Raw genomic sequence first — 18,137 nt, 5'->3', positions numbered from 1 at the left:
AGAATCTTTAATATAAATTCTTACTAATTATAATTGTTTATGATATTTACCCCAAGCTGTGCCCGCGACTTCGTGCGCCTCTGAATTTACCATTGACTAGGTAAACAGTAGGTACACACGTTTATTGATAGCGAACAAAAATAGGCAAAACATGGTGTTTTCTGTATGGCCCTTAAATATTTATTTTATTTTGTTTTTAGTATTTGTTGCTTTAGCGGCGACAGAAATACATAGTTTGTGAAAATTCCAACTGTCTATCTATCGCGGTTCTTGAGATACAACCTGGTGACAGACAGATGGACAGACAGACAGCGAAGTCTATGAAATAGGGTACTGTTTTTATCCTTTGGGTAACCCTAAAAAAACGACTTCAAATAAAACTCTTGGAATATAAGCAATAAATAAAATTCGAGCCCATAATAATTTCATCGCCTATTATTTTATCCTTTAGGGATGCCTCCCTAAAGCCAAACGAATAGTAAGCTCTCCCAAACGAATAAAGATTTTTCCAAATCGGTTTATAAATGACGAACGTCACAGGTAACAAACATAAAACATATAAAAATACAACCGAGTTGCGTTACCTCCTTCTGTTTTTTTAAAGTTAGTTAATGGCGTCCACGTTCCACGTTCCACCAACCCGCATTGGAGTAGCGTCGTGGAATATGCACCAAACCTTCTCCTCAAAGGGAGAGAAGGCTTTAGCCCAACAGTGAGAAATTTACAGGCTGCTAATGTAATGTAATGGCGTCATGCTGTTTGCCGTCACGGCAAATGACCGGTCTTACCCCAAGGCACGCAAATAGATGATCTATACCAAAAAGTATTAGATTATTTAAAACGAAAATAGTCATAACAAATGTTTACAAAAATATTATGGCACAAATTGGTTTCACACATAAAACATGAATAATTCGCATATTCCGATGACGACGAACCAACACGAACGGAAAGAAATCAGGAGCTCTATGTGCTGTATACAAGGAACGTTACCAAACTCCAGCTGCATTTGAAAATTTCTCTATAGGATTTGAACCTTTGACTTTGTAATCTAGAACCTCAATCTACGCCCACGAGACTGAACAGGTGAAATATCATACATAACATAATCTGTAATTTATTTTGTACGTGAAATCATTGATTTAATATTCACAAACGTACGTTTCGGTATACTCCAAATTCACATCAGAGTCACATTCAAATCGATCATAGTTGCTAAACAAAACACGGCGCTATTGTTTGTAAATACACCAAATAATATTTGTCGGCGCATCCGCCTCTTATCACGTGATCTGTCAAACATCAATATACATAACGAACACCGAGGACTGGAGGGGCGGCCATCGGGTGAAAAGAGGCAGTGAGTTTTGGTTCGTCGCAAAGTGCGCACGCATTCACGTGCTCGGTGGACGTTAAATTCTGATTCAAAGTGAGCTATAATTATATAATAAAAGTAATATCGTGTTAACTCAAAAAAAAACTATTGTGAAATATAAAGTGAAGTGATTATCATAACAGTACTTTTTTTTATTGAGCTACCGTCTCCTTACCCGATAAGCCACGCCTACTCGAAGATGACCGACAATTACGATGATGCTGAAAAGGCTTTATATTAATATAACTACGATGCTCTTAACTAGTATCTGTCCGTGTCGTTTTCGCTAAAATACGGACATTTTTCAGGACTAAACACGACAAATTTCTGCTCTTGCATAAATAACAAACGAAAAAAAACCGTGTTCGTCTCAGAATGCTCGACAGAAGTGATAGCTTCAACTGTCCGACATACGGCTAGCGCTGTGGGTTAGAGTGAGAGAAGAGGAGCCTGCCTACCGCTGATATATGCCTACGAGGAAGCGAGACAGACTAGCGCCGTAACGCGTTACGTAACAAAGCGCTTTACCCTCCCATAAGAAGTTATCATTTCAAAAATCTTCGGCAATACGGATGACGCGTCTGTGAAGATTTCATAAAACAACATGTCGCATTTAGTCGTCATATATTACGATATTTTTGCCGACCGTTCTATAGCCTCATTAAAAATTATTTTAAAAAAAATATTTCAATAGATTAAATAAATCAAATTAAACAAAAATAAATTAAAAAAATGTATGCTTAGTATCTGCTGCTCTCATGGACTAGACGCTAATTGGTACTTAATATTAAACGCATGCCGTGTCTACATCATGAAAAATATAATCATGTCTATTTTTGTGATTGTAATTTTGTTTTGTAGACCTTTAAACATAAAAATAAATTTAAAAAAATAAAAATAAAACTTAAAACTGGATTACTATAATACTAAATATAACTATATATATTAAATTACATTTTTACATTAACAGCCTGTAAATTTCCCACTGCTGGGCTAAGACCTCCTCTCCCTTCGAAGAGAAGGTATGGAGTATTCCACCACGCTGCTCCAATGCGGGTTGGTTATATGAATACACATGTGGCAGAATTTCCTTGAAATTAGACACATGCAGGTTTCCTCGCGATCCTTCACCGAGCACGAGAAGCACAAATTAAGCTCATAAAAATTTAGTGGTGCTTGCCTAAGTTTGAACCCGAAATCATCGGTTAAGATGCTCGTGTTCTAACCACTGGGCCGTCTCGGCTCTATATATCTACTATTTATATGGAGGTATATATTATGATGAGTGGGTGGTATCTCCTCAGCCAGGATCATACAACGCGCAACAACCGAGTAATTTTTCAAATTACTAATTTTGTAAAGATACTTGTAACAATTATCCATTTGTTCAACTTCTCGAACGTTCGTGTAATCAAGAAAAAAAAAAGTATCAAATAAGGACACTTATTACTTCTTTGAAAAACAGCTAAAGTAACGTAAAATGTGACAGACGGCCAAATTTAAATTAATTATCCGAGACTCACGGAACTTACGGAACGGTCGTGAAAGCACTTCCGAAGTTCACGAAAACAGAACTGAAAAATGCTTTTCTAAAATGGAATTTCAAAATACGTCTTAAATCTTCTTTCTTGGTAAGGGAATAAGTATTTATTTCACTAAAATAACAAATTGTTATAATTTTACTTGGTGTTAAGGTTTTGTACAAGCCTGTGTTTATAACATCCACTTATCAGGTATTCTGCCGCCAAACAGCGATTCTGATTATTATTGTATTCCAGTTTGAATGGTGAGTGAGCCAGTGTAGCTATCTACAGGCACAAGGGATATAACATCTTAGTTCCAAAGGTTGGTGACAATCAATGATATAATGATACTGTGAAATCACGAAAAAAAAATTTTTAAATCTCGGCGTACATATATAGTCTAGGCGAACACTGTTTTGTTATAAATTAACATAATATATTAATCAAAATCAGTTCGTAGTGCACAATACAGCCGAGCTATTAGCAAATCACACGTCATGTAAATCTAAGGTTCGTTTATATGTGCCATAATTTATCGTTTGGTTTTATGGTTTTTCTATGCCTTTTTCGATTGGAATAGGATATACAAGCTTTTAGACTGAACGTATGAAGGTGACAGACATTTGTCACGAGTCTCAAAATCTGTAAGCAAAACGAATCGTTTTGTGAACATGGTAACAGGAATTTAAGCAGTAATATTTTTATTGCAGATACACTTCGTATTATATTATATTTATATTTTTATCTTATAAAATGGGCTATCTGATGGTAAGTGGTCACCATAGGCCATGACCATCGCATCATCGTCATTGCACCACCAGCCTTCAACCAAAAACTAAGGTACTTATATCAAGTAAATAAGTAAGGCTTATATTGAAGTACCAACAAACTCTTGTCTATTTGGCTAAGAACCGTTAGCGTACGAAGAAAAGTTCAAATTACATCAGAATATGATAAATAGCTTAGGAATGTATAGGGAACGAATGAACTGACATTATTAACAGAAGGAAGAAGTCATTTATATTAATTTTTGTACAGTAAAGAATCGTAGCGTGACTTGGGATAATCACAGTACACGTTACACTTTTAAAAATAAGTGTAAAGCAACAACTATGAAATATTTTACGAGACTTTTTAATTTTACTGACTAACTCAACAGCACGTGTAACCCCTTTATCCCCTTTACCTAAAAGGCATGTGACCTACTTTATACATTATCTATATAAATAAGTGAAAAGGCTGAAACGGACAGAGCCAGCATTTCAGCCTAGTCACGGCGATCCAATTACTAAATAGTTTGCCGGGCTTTTATATGAAAGGCATCAACTCCCCACTAAACTGTCGGCCGATACCGCATTAATATTTGGCCAACTGCGGAAATTGCCAATAATGCTTTATAACCAACGCGAAAAAATGTGGATATATAGCGTTAATGAAAATCCCCTAAACAACACTATAAAATAAAACCTACAGCATGCAAATTAGTATACTCGAAGTAAATCAAGATCCATGTTATTTTTGTTATTTATAGCAAAGATCGATCGTCGCTCGGTCGATCGATCAAACACCGCTTCCGACAATGGCTCCCTTTATAATATTAACTACTACAAGGCATACCATCTTAGTGCCCAATATAGATAGCGAATTGGTGATTTATATTACATAAAGTTCTAAGATCTATGGACAATGACCAGTTCCTATGTGATGGACCAGTCTCTAGTCTGCCTAGTTTCTTAATTAAATAATGAATTGTTATTAACTAAATAATAACTGCTCTGAACGTTTCTGATATCAATCGAATTATTTTCCTACATTAGCAGCCTGTAAATTTCCCACTGCTGGGCTAAGGTCTCCTTTTCCTCTGAGGAGAAGGTTTGGAAAATATTCCACCACGCTGCTCCAATGCGGGTTGGTGGAATACACATATGGCAGAATTTCGTTGAAATTGGACACGATGTTTTCCTTCACCGCCGAGCACGAGATGAATTATGAACACAAATTAAGCACATGAAAATTCAGTGGTGCCTGCCTGGATTTGAACCCGAAATCATCGGTTAATATGCACGCGTTCTAACTGTGCCATCTCGGCTCCTTCCGGCATTTTCCTAACTCCAGTCTAATATCGACGTATGCTATAAGTTCTTTTAACCCTCACAGCAAAAACCACATGAAACAATTCACCCTAATGCTGTCATAAAAAATAATTGCTCTGTTATTACATGGTATGGTTATAGTACATGTAATAAAAGTATTTATTTTTAGTAATAAATATGCGGACGGACAAATGGGCCATCTGGTGGTAAGTGGTCACCACCCATAGACGTCGACGCTATAAGGAATAATAACCATTCCTTACATCACCAATGCCCAATCTTAGCTAAGATGTGATGACTGTGGAGCCTGTAGTACACTTTACACAGGCTCATTCAACCCTTCAAACAGGAATATAACAATACTAAGTATTGCTGTTAGGTGGTAGAACATGACCGACGAATGGGTGGTACACGCCCAGGTGGGCAAAAAATATCTACTTTATTCAAGTAGGCAATTACAAACACTTTTGAATCGTCATTTAACAAAACGATTTACGAACTTTAAATTTCTTCTGTCTGACAGCATACACAACCTGCGTTCTAGTGAGGATAACAAACTGGTAACACCCTGCAGCCGGACACAACCCTTTTTTTTTTCTCTCTGGAAAAACGCGTTACGCGCTACCCCCCCCACTTTCCATCACGTGGGGGAAGCGTGTGGGACTCCCCGGAGACCTGGACGCCGAATGCACCCAGGTACACCGGGTTTACCCACTAAAAAACCAACGGTACCCTCTCCGTCTTTCGGCGGGCGCCACGGGATCGCTTGCGCATGCTACCGTGACGCCCTGACGGTCGGCCCGCCTACGCGGGCCTCCAACACCTAGAGGGGGGTTCTCGGGGTAGCCGGACACAACCCTACAGCAACTCTTTCAATGTGAAAACCGTCAAACTTTGGAATCCACTACCCACTGATATAAGGCAGTCTAAATCCTTGTCCATCTTTAAGCATCGTTTGAAAGAAATCTATCCATATAAATAATAATAAATAAATATTGGACAACATCACATACATTACTCTGATCCCAATGTAAGTAGCTAAAGCACTTGTGTTATGGAAATCAGAAGTAACGACGGTACCACATACACCCAGACCCACGACAACATAGAAAACTAATTAACTTTTTTCTACATCGACTCGGCCGGGAATCGAACCCGGGACCTCAGAGTGGCGTACCCATGAAAACTGGTGTACACACTACTCGACCACGGAGGTCGGCTAAATAATGTATGCAAGTATGTATGTATATATAATATATACTATATTATTATGCGTGTATTATTGGGATGTAGCTATGTGTAGTTTATTATAACACATTAGTATAAATATTTTATGTTATAGTTTTCTATCTCCTCTCTCCATCTATTTCTGCAATTACCTGTTTTCGTTCTAAGGTTCTACCACCAAAGTTTGTCTGTGAGAGATCGCTGTAAGCGATAAGACCGCCTTTTATTTAATGTTTTGTGTTTATATTACGTATTCCTGTGTTGTGCAATAAAGTATTTTAAATTAAATTAAAACGATATTTAATGAAGCTACCGAACTTAGCTTGTAAGCAATACCACAAAGAAATATACTAATTAATTTTCGGTTTTTTTATTATATAACATCTTTCCTCTCTCTACAATCTGTTGGAATGATTTCGTCAAAAGGATTTCGAGTGCGTAACAAGAAGCCGTCTCGAGCCATTTTCAATCTTTCGACAGTTTACTCGCGAGATAGATTATAATCTCCGTTAGATATTTACAATTTTACAGCGACTGATACAAACGGTGGCAGATTTTCATCTGATACATGTAGATAACTTCATGTTTTCCTTTACGTCCTAAAACTAGATGAATCCTAAACAACTTGAGCACATGATAATTCAAAAATACTTGTTCGTAATTAAACCAGCAAACCTCGGTTAGACTCACGATATGTTTTTATGACTGGTCCATTTTGTCTAAACATATCCTTACAATTCTTATATATTTCATTAAATATAAAGTAAAACTCTATTATTTAAAAAAATTATTACTTCTTCTAATTGACTTCAAACGGGCTTCTTCTGCGGCTTGCTTGCTTGTCTCTGACAAGATTTTTTTTCATACCAAGTAGGTAGGCGGTCTAACAAATAGTCCTCGTGATATTAAATTATCCATTCCTGAAGACATTAATGCGCCACCAACCTTGGGATTTGAGATATTATGTCCCTTGTGTTATATATACTGGCTCACTCACGCTTCAAATCGGATACAACAATATTTTATATTGCTGCTTGTCGTTAGAATATATGATGTCTGTGCAAACACAGATATACCATCAAACAGTCTCATATATAATGTCAGCAATAAGACACGACATTAGTTCACAGCAAAGAACCAACAGCTTCACATGCTTTCCAAGGAATGCGATTGTAAACATAACTTTTTTTTTATGGCTTTGGTTGGCGGACGAGTATATGGAGCATCTGATGGTAAGTGGTCACCACCGCCCATAGACAAAGGCGCTGTAAGAAACATTAACCTTTCCTTACATCACCTATGCGCCACCAACCTTGGGAACTAAGATGGTTTGTCCCTTGTGCCTGTGATTACACTGGCTCACTCACCTTTCTAACCGGAACACAACAATACAGAGTACTGTTATTTGGCGGTAGAATATCTGATGAGAGAGTGATACCTACCCTGACGGGCTTGCACAAAGCCCTACTACCAAGTAAAAACTAAAAAACAACTTACTAAATACCGAAAAAAAAAAAAGTTTTATTTATCCAGCCTTCGATTTGAACTTAGAACCTTCTGATCTCGAGGCTTACAAGCCAACCACTATAATAATACAGTCAAAATAAATACAAGGTAATTAAATAAACAGTAAAGAAAGTTCAAAGGTATATTATAATTTCTTTTAACATTATAATACTTACATGACCTACAAAATAAAAAACCTTGTAACAATATTATAAATAAAATTATATAAGTTGAATCAAAGTGTTAAGGAGTTAAGTCGCATTAAAAAATTAACATATATTATTTTCAAACGTTTGATTTAGAACAAACCTAATCTAATTAATATTGTAAATGCAAAAGTTTCGATGGATGAAGATTCTCAATCACGCAAGAACGAATTGAACGGATCTGAATGATATTTGACACAGAGCTAGATATATAAATTTATAGTCTGGAATAGTACATAAGTACTGTACACGTGAGATATAAATGAGCTGTATTTAGTTGAGTAAAAAGGCAGTTGTTACATCGAAATCTGGACTCTTACTTTTGAAGACACTTTCTTCTTCTCGCTCCCTTGGTCTTCACACACTCGAAGAACACAGCCAGGGGATGGGTGGTGTTACAGGAGAAGGATAATAGCCCGTTACACTAGCTAACTTTTAAGCGAGACGTACTCACAATGCACACGTTACCGCGGCACACACGAGAAGGGAAGTACGTTATACGTCAAAATTATACCATGGACAAAATTATTGATGTTTCAATATTTTTTTTTTATGATATCGGAAGGTGGACGTGCAAATTTGACGACCTCCGTGGTCGAGTAGTGTGTACACCGGTTTTCATGGGTACGCCACTCCGAGGTCCTGGGTTCGATTCCCGGCCGAATCGATGTAGAAAAAGTTCATTAGTTTTCTATGTTGTCTTGGGTCTGGGTGTATGTGGTACCGTCGTTACTTCTGATTTTCCATAACACAAGTGCTTTAGCTACTTACATTGGGATCAGAGTAATGTATGTGATGTTGTCAAAAAAAAAAAAAAATGGGCACCGTATCATAAAAAAATGAAATAATCACCAATCTTTACAGCGCCAATGCGCCACCAACTTTGGGAACTAAGATGTTATGTCCCTTGTGCCTGTAGTTACACAGGCTCAGTCACAGAAGAAAATTTAAACGAATACTAGCATGAAGTCATAGTATGTTGGCAAAAACTTACAGCACCCCTTCCCCCCCTTGTCTTTGATTATTTTGGGCCGAAAATTGATACACCCTTAACGAAGATGAAGATGAGGGGTGGCCTTCATACATTGTTATTAATATAGATTTGATTACATGACTTAAGTAAAAATAGTTAGGACCAGATTATCTCGTACAATCCGTTTACTTATTAAATACTTAAATTTTAAATGAACTTAAAGATTAAAAACCCAAAAAAACGACTTCAACAGCTTATAGCAATAATAAAGCAGCTGCATAGATTTGCTGGCATTTATTAAAAAGTTGTCTGACTCCGAAACTCATAAGATGATCTTTACGATATTTAAATGGTGTATTTTTTATACAATAAGTAGGCGAACGGGCAGAAGAGTCACCTCATAATATATATTGTCACTACCGCCATAATAAATTTAAATCATTCTATACATCTCCATACGTCACGGACTTTGGGAACTTAGTTATTCTTGTGCCAGCAGTTACACTGACTCACTCACCCTTCAAACCGGAAACCAAGAAAGTATTGCTGCTTTGCAGTAGAATATATGATGACTGGGTGATACCTTACCAGACGGGCGTACACGAAGCCTTACCAGTCATGGTCCCATTTAACATTCATCCGTAGTAAAACCACTTTCGAAAAAAAAAAAAATATTTGCAAAATTTGACTGAGTTTTGCTCGAACATATATACATATATAAGATACTATTAATACACAAAATGAGAACCTCTTCCTTTTTTGAATTCGGTTAAAAAATAAATCTCGAAATGTTCTTCTATAAACACATGCGAAGTCAGGACCTTAATATATGTAATTATATAATTTAAAAAGTAAACACAAACGTAATTATACGTAACGTATGATTACAAAACTACAATTACAAAAATAATGTTAGTCCATTTTTAAAATTGACGCAATGTAGTTTGCTAGTTTACGAGTCTTATTTTCCATTGACTTGAACCAAGGTTCTACGAGTATATACTGGTCTTGGTATTCCAACTGTAGGGAGTGACTCCATGTTTAGCAATTTATCCGTGTGATACGCATGCGCGACTATCCTCATATTCGCCGTTCCGGGTACCCCTCGATAGCTGTGACGCTAGCGGCTGCGCGCTTTGGGCCTACGTCAAAACACACAACAATACCGTGGCCAGTTCACGTCAATCTTAACCAAAGATTTTGGGTCCAAATCCGGACTAAATCTCACTGAGTTTTGACATATGTTTCTTATCACTCATCTTATTCTCAGTGAAAGTAACATGCATATATTGAAAGAAATCTAATATGTAATATGTAGGTGGACGGGCTAATGGACAACCTGATGGTAAATGGTCACCACCGCCCATAGACATTGACACTGTAAAATATAATAACCAGTCCTTACATTACATCAATTCGCCACCAACCTTGGGAACTAAGATGTTATGTCGCTTGTGCCTGTGCTTTGTGCAAGTCTGGGTAGGTACCACCCAGACGGGCTTGCAAAAAGCCCTGCCCCCAAGTGCATTGAAGAGCTCCAAACATTTCCTCAAAAGAAGAAGGCCTTTGTTCAGCACTCGACGGAAATTACACGTATTAAGACTAAATTACATATAATTAGATAATAAAACACAGGTTACGAAAACAATTCAAATAGAATTCGTTTGTGTAACAAAACCCTCAGAATATTTTATAATGGCCAATTAATTAACGAGATTATTTTGTATACGAACATACTATCGTTACATTTAAGATGACTTGTATAAATAACTAGCTATCCGTCCCGACCTCGTCCGTCAAAATAAGTTTTCGCCATTGATCGCAGCGCCACCTGCTACTACGTCTACTGGGCCCAACCTAAACCATTAAGAGAACTCAAACACAACCACGAAAAAAAAAATCAAAATCGGTCCACATACAGAAGAATTATATAAAATACAAATTTGCTGGTTGAACTCCAAACTTCCGTCATAATTAGCACTTGATTTCCCGTTGTCCTGCAACCATGAAATCTAGCAACCATATTCTCATTAGGTAACGAAAAAACGTAAATAGTCGCCAGACCCGGATGTATGCTTTAATTTGGACTCTTTCGTACAGAAAACAAAGGCTGTGGTTGTATTTTTATTTTTTTACGAGCAACTCGATTGTATGTCTTCACACAGCTTCGCACGGTTTGGAATATAAAATACTTCTTAGGCCATACATGCATCACCCAACTATGGATTTGTTGGCAGACCGATGGATTTATTGTTCTGCCAATGTTGTCGTGGTCATTTTATATCTGGCTATATTACTGTCCTCCTAACCGATTTCGCTCACTGCGACATACTTAACTGCACATGAGAAATTATCGTAGCCAAGTGCATGATGATGGGGCGGAAATTCGACACGATCGAAGAAATCAAGAGCACAGGACTGCTTTACTTGCTTGCAGAATTTTAAGCACAGCCAATTTCCAGACATTCACTGGAACCGAAAAATTATCAACGGACAAACCGATAACTTTTTACAAAATCGATTCGTGGTTTGAATTTAGGACCTCAGGATCTAAGCCAACAAGCCCATTGACACACATATGTAAGGGGGTTAAAGCAATTGTAACCGATACTTATTATACGTATATATATATATATATTATAAATATATATTATATACATAAGTTAAATGAAGATGTTAGATATTCATATTATAATACCACAATAGTTTCTAAGGAACTGAGCCGATTTCAAAACCAAACCGAGTTTATATATTACGTTTGAATGAATTAATTAACCTGTTGAACAAATTTGCCGGTCGGATTGAGTCTTGATTTATATTTTAAAGTACTTTGTAGTCACTGTTTGACTTTGAAATAAAACAAGATGTTTAATAATATTAGAGAGAAGGTTTAACGTAAAATTATGTTTTCGGTTTAAATTTAACTAAATCATAACTGTGTTACCTTTGAGAACCATTTAAATAAAGCGGTCTAAAACATTTGAATAGAGATGAAAAAGATTTAGAAAATTAAATTACGAAAAATACTAAAGAGATCTCGATAAGAAATGATGTCAAATATGTCTAATTATATACAAATCTAAATCAAAATATACTTTATTCAAGTAGGCTTAGGTCGTTTAACAAACTATAAGAGTATATAAGTGAAACTACCGCCGGTTCGGAATGCAGATTGTACCGAGAAGAACCGGTAAGAAACTCAGTAGTTACTGTTTTTTAACATTTAAAAATACAAAGTCATGTTAGTTAAATAAAATTATACTTATATGTTATACATCCTGCCTGGATTTCAACGAGTATTAGCTTATTAAATATACATTATTATAAATCATAATGTATATTTCTCAATCCAATACTGAAGTATAAATGCATAATCGACAGCTTAGTGGCCATATATAGGTCCGCAGATCCCTAGATTACGGGTTAAAACCCCAAGTCGGGCCGATCACTTGTGGTCTTCCTTGAGATTGGCCGCTGTAGCCAAAGTCAGTCAGGATTTCAAATATTTATGGACAAAGACAAAACAATTCATTGGATTTTTATCCTCCTTGTCAACAGATCTTTTTATTTAACTATATTCTACCGCCAAACAGAATTACTGTATTGTCGTGTTTCAGTTTGAAAGTTTGGTTTATAAAATTTCTGCCCATCCAAAGGAAAAGGTGGGGCAGAAAGATATTGTGTTAATCCACATTCTTATGCAGTAAATCCACCTGAATAATCCGTTAGTTCTTGAGATTACATGACGTAGACATTCAGTTTTCATTACGAGATAAAGTAGTTCAAATCTTCAAGTAAAGTTCGCATTGTACTTTAGTTAGCGGTTGAGGGGTCTCGTTCGTCCATTGAATTACAGAAAATCCAGAAATACTCGACCGATTGTTTTATGACGGTAAACGAATAAAAAAAGTCGTGTCAAAGTTAAGTCAGTATTTATACGACAAGTCAAAATTTAATGAATTGCTGTCGTAAGATCTTTTGAATCATGTAAACGGATTAAATTAAATATAAACTTGGTTCAAAATGTAGATTCTACGAATGAGAACCGGCAAAAACTCAAAGGCTACTCTCAGCTATGTTTTAAGATTCCAAGCTGCCACTGACTCAGTGAGTTTTGTTCTGCTGTTTCATAATAAACTTCACGATATATTTCTTGGAAAACTTCACCATATATTTCTTGGAAAAATAAATTTCAACTTACGTTTATTTTTACAAAACTTTTAACTCCAGAATGAAACGGACCGCAGAAACGTGCGAAACGTTTTAAAACTGGAAGTGTAGTACAATTAAAAAGTACTCTGTTCCGCCCTTTTTTCTATCCCTGAACCTTGAAAAACCAGCGCAAAGATCGAATCTTCTTTTTCACTCACAAGGTAAAGAATTGGATGCAAAAATAAAATTACATTTAATTCTCTTTGAACAATGAATTAATATCACGGAGTATTTCTTTTCTCTACACAGTTTTCACGCTTAGATCTTTTAAACTACGGAAAGGAGTTTACAGCGGTTTTCATTAATAAACAGAATGATTCAAGAGAAATGGTTATAAGTATAATACACGCAAACTATAGCAGAGAAAAGCCGAGAATTTCAACGGTCCTAGTCAGAAATAAACAAGAATTTGTCTTTTTATGTTTGATCTTTAATTTAAAAGTTGTCTATGGAGCCTTATTGTACCAATGGATGGGTAGCTGATACTTTATAAAGTTTAGTATTGTCATTTGTCACCTGAGTTAAATTCAATTAAGCATTATTGTTTTTTTTTTTTTTTAATAATTACGGAGATAGACAGATGGCCTCCTTAATCATCATCGCCCATAGACATTGGAGCTGTAAGAAATATTAACCATTCCTAACAACACCAATATGACATCAATCTCGGTAATTAAAATGTAGTATCCTTCGTGACGACGACCTCCGTGGTCGAGTGGTGTGTACACCGGTTTTCATGGACACGCCTCTCCGAGTTCCCGGGTTCGATTCCCTGTCGAGTCGATGTAGAAAAAGTTCATTAGTTTTCTATGTTGTCTTGGGTCTGGGTGTTTGTGGTACCGTCGTTACTTCTGATTTTCCATAACACAAGTGCTTTAGCTACTTACATTGGGATCAGAGTAATGTATGTGATGTTGTCCAATATTTATTTATTTATATTTATTTATTATTCGTGTCTATTACACTGGCTCACTCACCCTTCAAAGCGGAACACAACAATACTAACCATCAAGGTAAAAAAAATGTGTTCCCTTAAGAATAACCTCCCCTATCGTAATAATTGAATATAGCAAAATAAACATTCCTATAAAATTAATTCTGCAAGTCCGTTGAGCTTAGTGACTAGTTTGAGAAGATCACAAGGTTCTGAGATCGAATACATTATAACCCTTGGATTATTCTGTCTAATAGCCTACTGTATAATACCTGTATAATACCTTTTGGCGGTATAAAATATAAGTGGGTAGGTACCCAGATCTACTTTTGCAAAGTACGCCAAATCTGGATCAGCGTCGTGTAATAAGTTCCAAACATTAACCTAAAGAAGAGCGGCATCTGGCCAGAAGTAGGGCAGACTTGACTTTGCAATTATTTATTCGACAATCCTTTAAAATACTTCATTGTTAATAAGAATTTTTCTTTTAGTTATAAGGTAGTTATGGTAGAAGCTTCGCTCTAATTTCTTATAAACCACTGTTTAGGTGATAGTTATTTAACCAACGCTAAGACTTCTTTCGTATGTCAAAATTAGAGAAATCACTGAAACGAGAAATATGACCATAATAAATAAAACACTATGCTAACAATATGTATAAGTTAAGTTTGTGTTGACAGCCTCGTTTTTCTAGTTGATAGATATAAGGCCGTTGTTGTCAGTTCCTGAGATCCTACGACAAGTCTCAAGTTGGGCCGATAAAAAATATTGAGGGGTTCGAAAAAATCTCTGCACCAGCTCGCGTCTGGCACTTGAAAGTGTGTAACACACACAACATGTAAATTTCCCACTGCTGGGCTAAGGCCTCCTCTCCCTTTGCGGAGAAGGTTTGGAACATATTCCACCACGCTGCTCCAATGCGTGTTGGTGGATACCCATGTGGCAGAATTTCGTTGAAATTAGACACATAGACAGGTTTCCCCACGATGTTTTCCTTCACCGCCGAGCACGAGATGAATTATAAAAACAAATTAAGCACATAGAAAATCGGTGGTGGTTGCCCGGGTTGAACCCGCAATCATCGGTTAAGATTCAAGCGTTCTAACCACTAGGCCATCTCGGAAGTGTGTACACTCCTCGGAAAATAAATTAAGCTATATGTCCTGCACATTACCCCTCCGATAGTGTTGGATTTGCAGAAGGTGCACCTGTGTTTGAACTTGAATAAAAAAAAATGCTATTAAAAATACCTTAAATCAATCCATTACATTTAAATTTCAATGTTCATTTGGTAAATCATAATAGAATAAGTACTCTCTAATTACGTTCAATGAGGTATCTCAAAGAGCATTTATTTTTTAAATAATTTATAATCGGAATTCAAATTAATTAAAGAGCGAGAAGTAAAAAATTTGTCGTTAATTATACAGCCAGTGTCAAAAGTCAATAAATATATTTTCGATTCAAATAGGCTCTCCTAAGAATTTAATTAAAACCGATTTTTTTATCACAAACGTGAAAAATCAGTAAGAACATCAGTAGTTATTCTTTTCGACTAATTGAAAAACATTATAATACATACCGTATGAAAGTCAAAGAATACGAAATATAGGCTTGCGATTTCGCTGAAATTCTGTCCTCCAAGGAGAACTCCAAGGAAAGATCTAGACTACATCTAATGCCTCAGACCCTACAACAAACCTCGTACAAAAGCAAGCGAAGTTGTTAGCGATTACATTACATTACATTAACAGCCTGTAAATTTCCCACTGCTGGGCTAACGCCTCCTCTCCCTTTGAGGAGAAGGTTTTGGAGTATATTCCACCACGCTGCTCCAATGCGGGTTGGTAGAATACACATGGGGCAGAATTTCGTTGAAATTAGACACATACAGGTTTCCCCACGATGTTTTCCTTCACCGCCGAGCACGAGATGAATTATAAACACAAATTAAGCACATGAAAATTCAGTGGTGCTTGCCTGCTTTGAACTCGAAATAATCGGTTAAGATGCACGCGTTCTAATCACTGGGCTGTTATGTTGTCACGGCTACACCATTAAACCGATTTTGATAAGATTGTGTGCGAAGCTTAAATTCCAAGCAAGGACATTACACATTTTTTTAAATTACCTATTCAAGGGCGTAAAGTTGAGACTATGTGTATGCAATTTCTTCGAATTTGTAGTTGTAAATGTGCTATGTATCGACCCCTTTAGTCCTTATATAGTGATATCTATCTTAGTCTCTTATCAGGTAATAAGTCAATATAAGATCTGGATCCTAGTTTTGGTATTAATCTAAATTAATATAGATTTCAAGTAATTAAATGAAATCGAAAATCCCCTAAAATAACAATTCCCGGGTCACCGACCCTTAAAAACATGACGCTCGAATACACAGTGTAAATGAACCATTTTTTTCAACCAAAGATACATTTTTTTTTCTGAGTAATTACATAAAAAAATTAATCAAAGTGAATATGTTGTATAAGGAGAGTTTTTAAAATGTTTTCTCTATGTATCACTGCTCTGTATACGTACAATTGATACATTAATTAATTACCTATTTATTGCCAATTAATGTCTTACCAAGGAACAACAGTTATTAATTCCATTCCTTTTTGTTATATATATGATTACCTTAACAAATGAAAAATAAAGTTTGACAAAATATGTTCGCCGTCAAGCAAGCATTTTCTTTACTATAATTACCTTTACACTCTGGAACAAATTCCAACACGATGAGATGTCCCATCATGGACCACTAAAATAAATTAATACATCCTTAAAACATTTTTTTTACCCCTTAAAAGCGAATGAAAACATAATTTTTGAGTACTTCGACCTTTTTGTCTACAATAACGATAAAAAAAAAACTTAAAAAAAAAACACTTACCTTTATTTAATTTTTCGTTCGTTTCCGATGTTTCAGTCTTGAAAAATACTTAAGACACTTGATTTCACTCAAATAAAAATATTAGTCACACGTTTCGTTCGCGAGCGTAATACGTTACTCTTCCTAACAGACGTCCGATCCACGAGAACGTCGGACGGGTACTGACTGACTCTGAAAATGCGAGGAAACAGGAACATTAAATTCGTACTTTACACGAGAGCGCATGTCTGTATATTCAATTATCGAAAATGAATTCTATCTTATGTTATTAAGGTATAGTTTCCGTTGATCAATTTGGGATTTATGATACAATTGTTCCGAAAATGTTACCAGCGCTACCATGGTTCGGAAAATTCGTAGCCACCTATTGTAATAATTGATGAGATTTTTAACAATCTATTTGAAGTAAAGTTTATTTAAGTTAATAAGTGGTCGAAGTACCGAGGTACAATACAATTTTGGGGTTAAATTTCGATACATGATTTATAAAATGTTTGATATTCATAATGTTGAAAAGAACAATAACTTTGAGACAGAAACAAATCACTAGTTTATGAATAATCTTTATACACGCCTTGTGTGATCATAGTAACAGCCTGTAAATTTCCCACTGCCTGGCTAAGGCCTCCTCTACCATTGAGGAGAAGGTTTGGAGCACATTCCACCACGCTGCTCCAATGCAGGTTTATGGATACACATGTGGCAGAAATTAATTGAAATTAGACACATGCAGGATTCCTCACGAAGTTTTCAACGAGATGAATTACAAACACAAATTAAGAACAAGAAAATTCAGTGGTGCTTTCCTGGGTTTCAACCCGCAATCATCGGTTAAGATGCACGCGTTCTAAGCGCTGGGCCATCTTATTTAATAATCCTTTGTACGTTATGTTTCTTTCGTGCTCTGAAAAACACGTGAATCTGATGGTACTGCTTGATATCCCAGCGTTTCAAATGCCCCACATGAAAGTAACAAAATAGTTCATATGCAAATTTATTTTTGAACTATAACAATTATGTAATCAACTAATACCAAGATCTTATTACTAAGGAAAAGGTGGCAGGTACCGACTGGATGCGGCAAGTGGAGAACCTCGGTACACCTTGGGAGTTGCCTTGTCCGACAGTGGGAAACGATTGGCTGAGGATGATGACACTATGACACTATTATCTGTAACTTACTACAGCTTTA

The 18,137-nt window shown here is 36.2% G+C and overlaps 1 protein-coding gene across 2 annotated transcripts in view; it reads right to left on the bottom strand.

Annotated features, from left to right (window-relative positions):
- LOC113396475 (KH domain-containing, RNA-binding, signal transduction-associated protein 2-like) overlaps positions 1-17,099 on the bottom strand; it is a 278,222-nt gene extending 261,123 nt beyond the window's left edge. For both annotated transcript variants that reach the window (XM_026634416.2, XM_064218903.1), the window contains exon 1: positions 16,946-17,099. The gene's annotated coding sequence lies outside the window, so the exon portion shown is untranslated. The remainder of the gene's footprint in view (positions 1-16,945) is intronic.
- Between the last annotated feature and the right edge of the window lie 1,038 nt (positions 17,100-18,137).

This window comes from Vanessa tameamea, chromosome 25 (genome assembly GCF_037043105.1).
Source record: "Vanessa tameamea isolate UH-Manoa-2023 chromosome 25, ilVanTame1 primary haplotype, whole genome shotgun sequence".
NCBI lineage: Eukaryota > Metazoa > Arthropoda > Insecta > Lepidoptera > Nymphalidae > Vanessa > Vanessa tameamea.
This window is presented reverse-complemented; position numbering and strand designations above follow the sequence as displayed.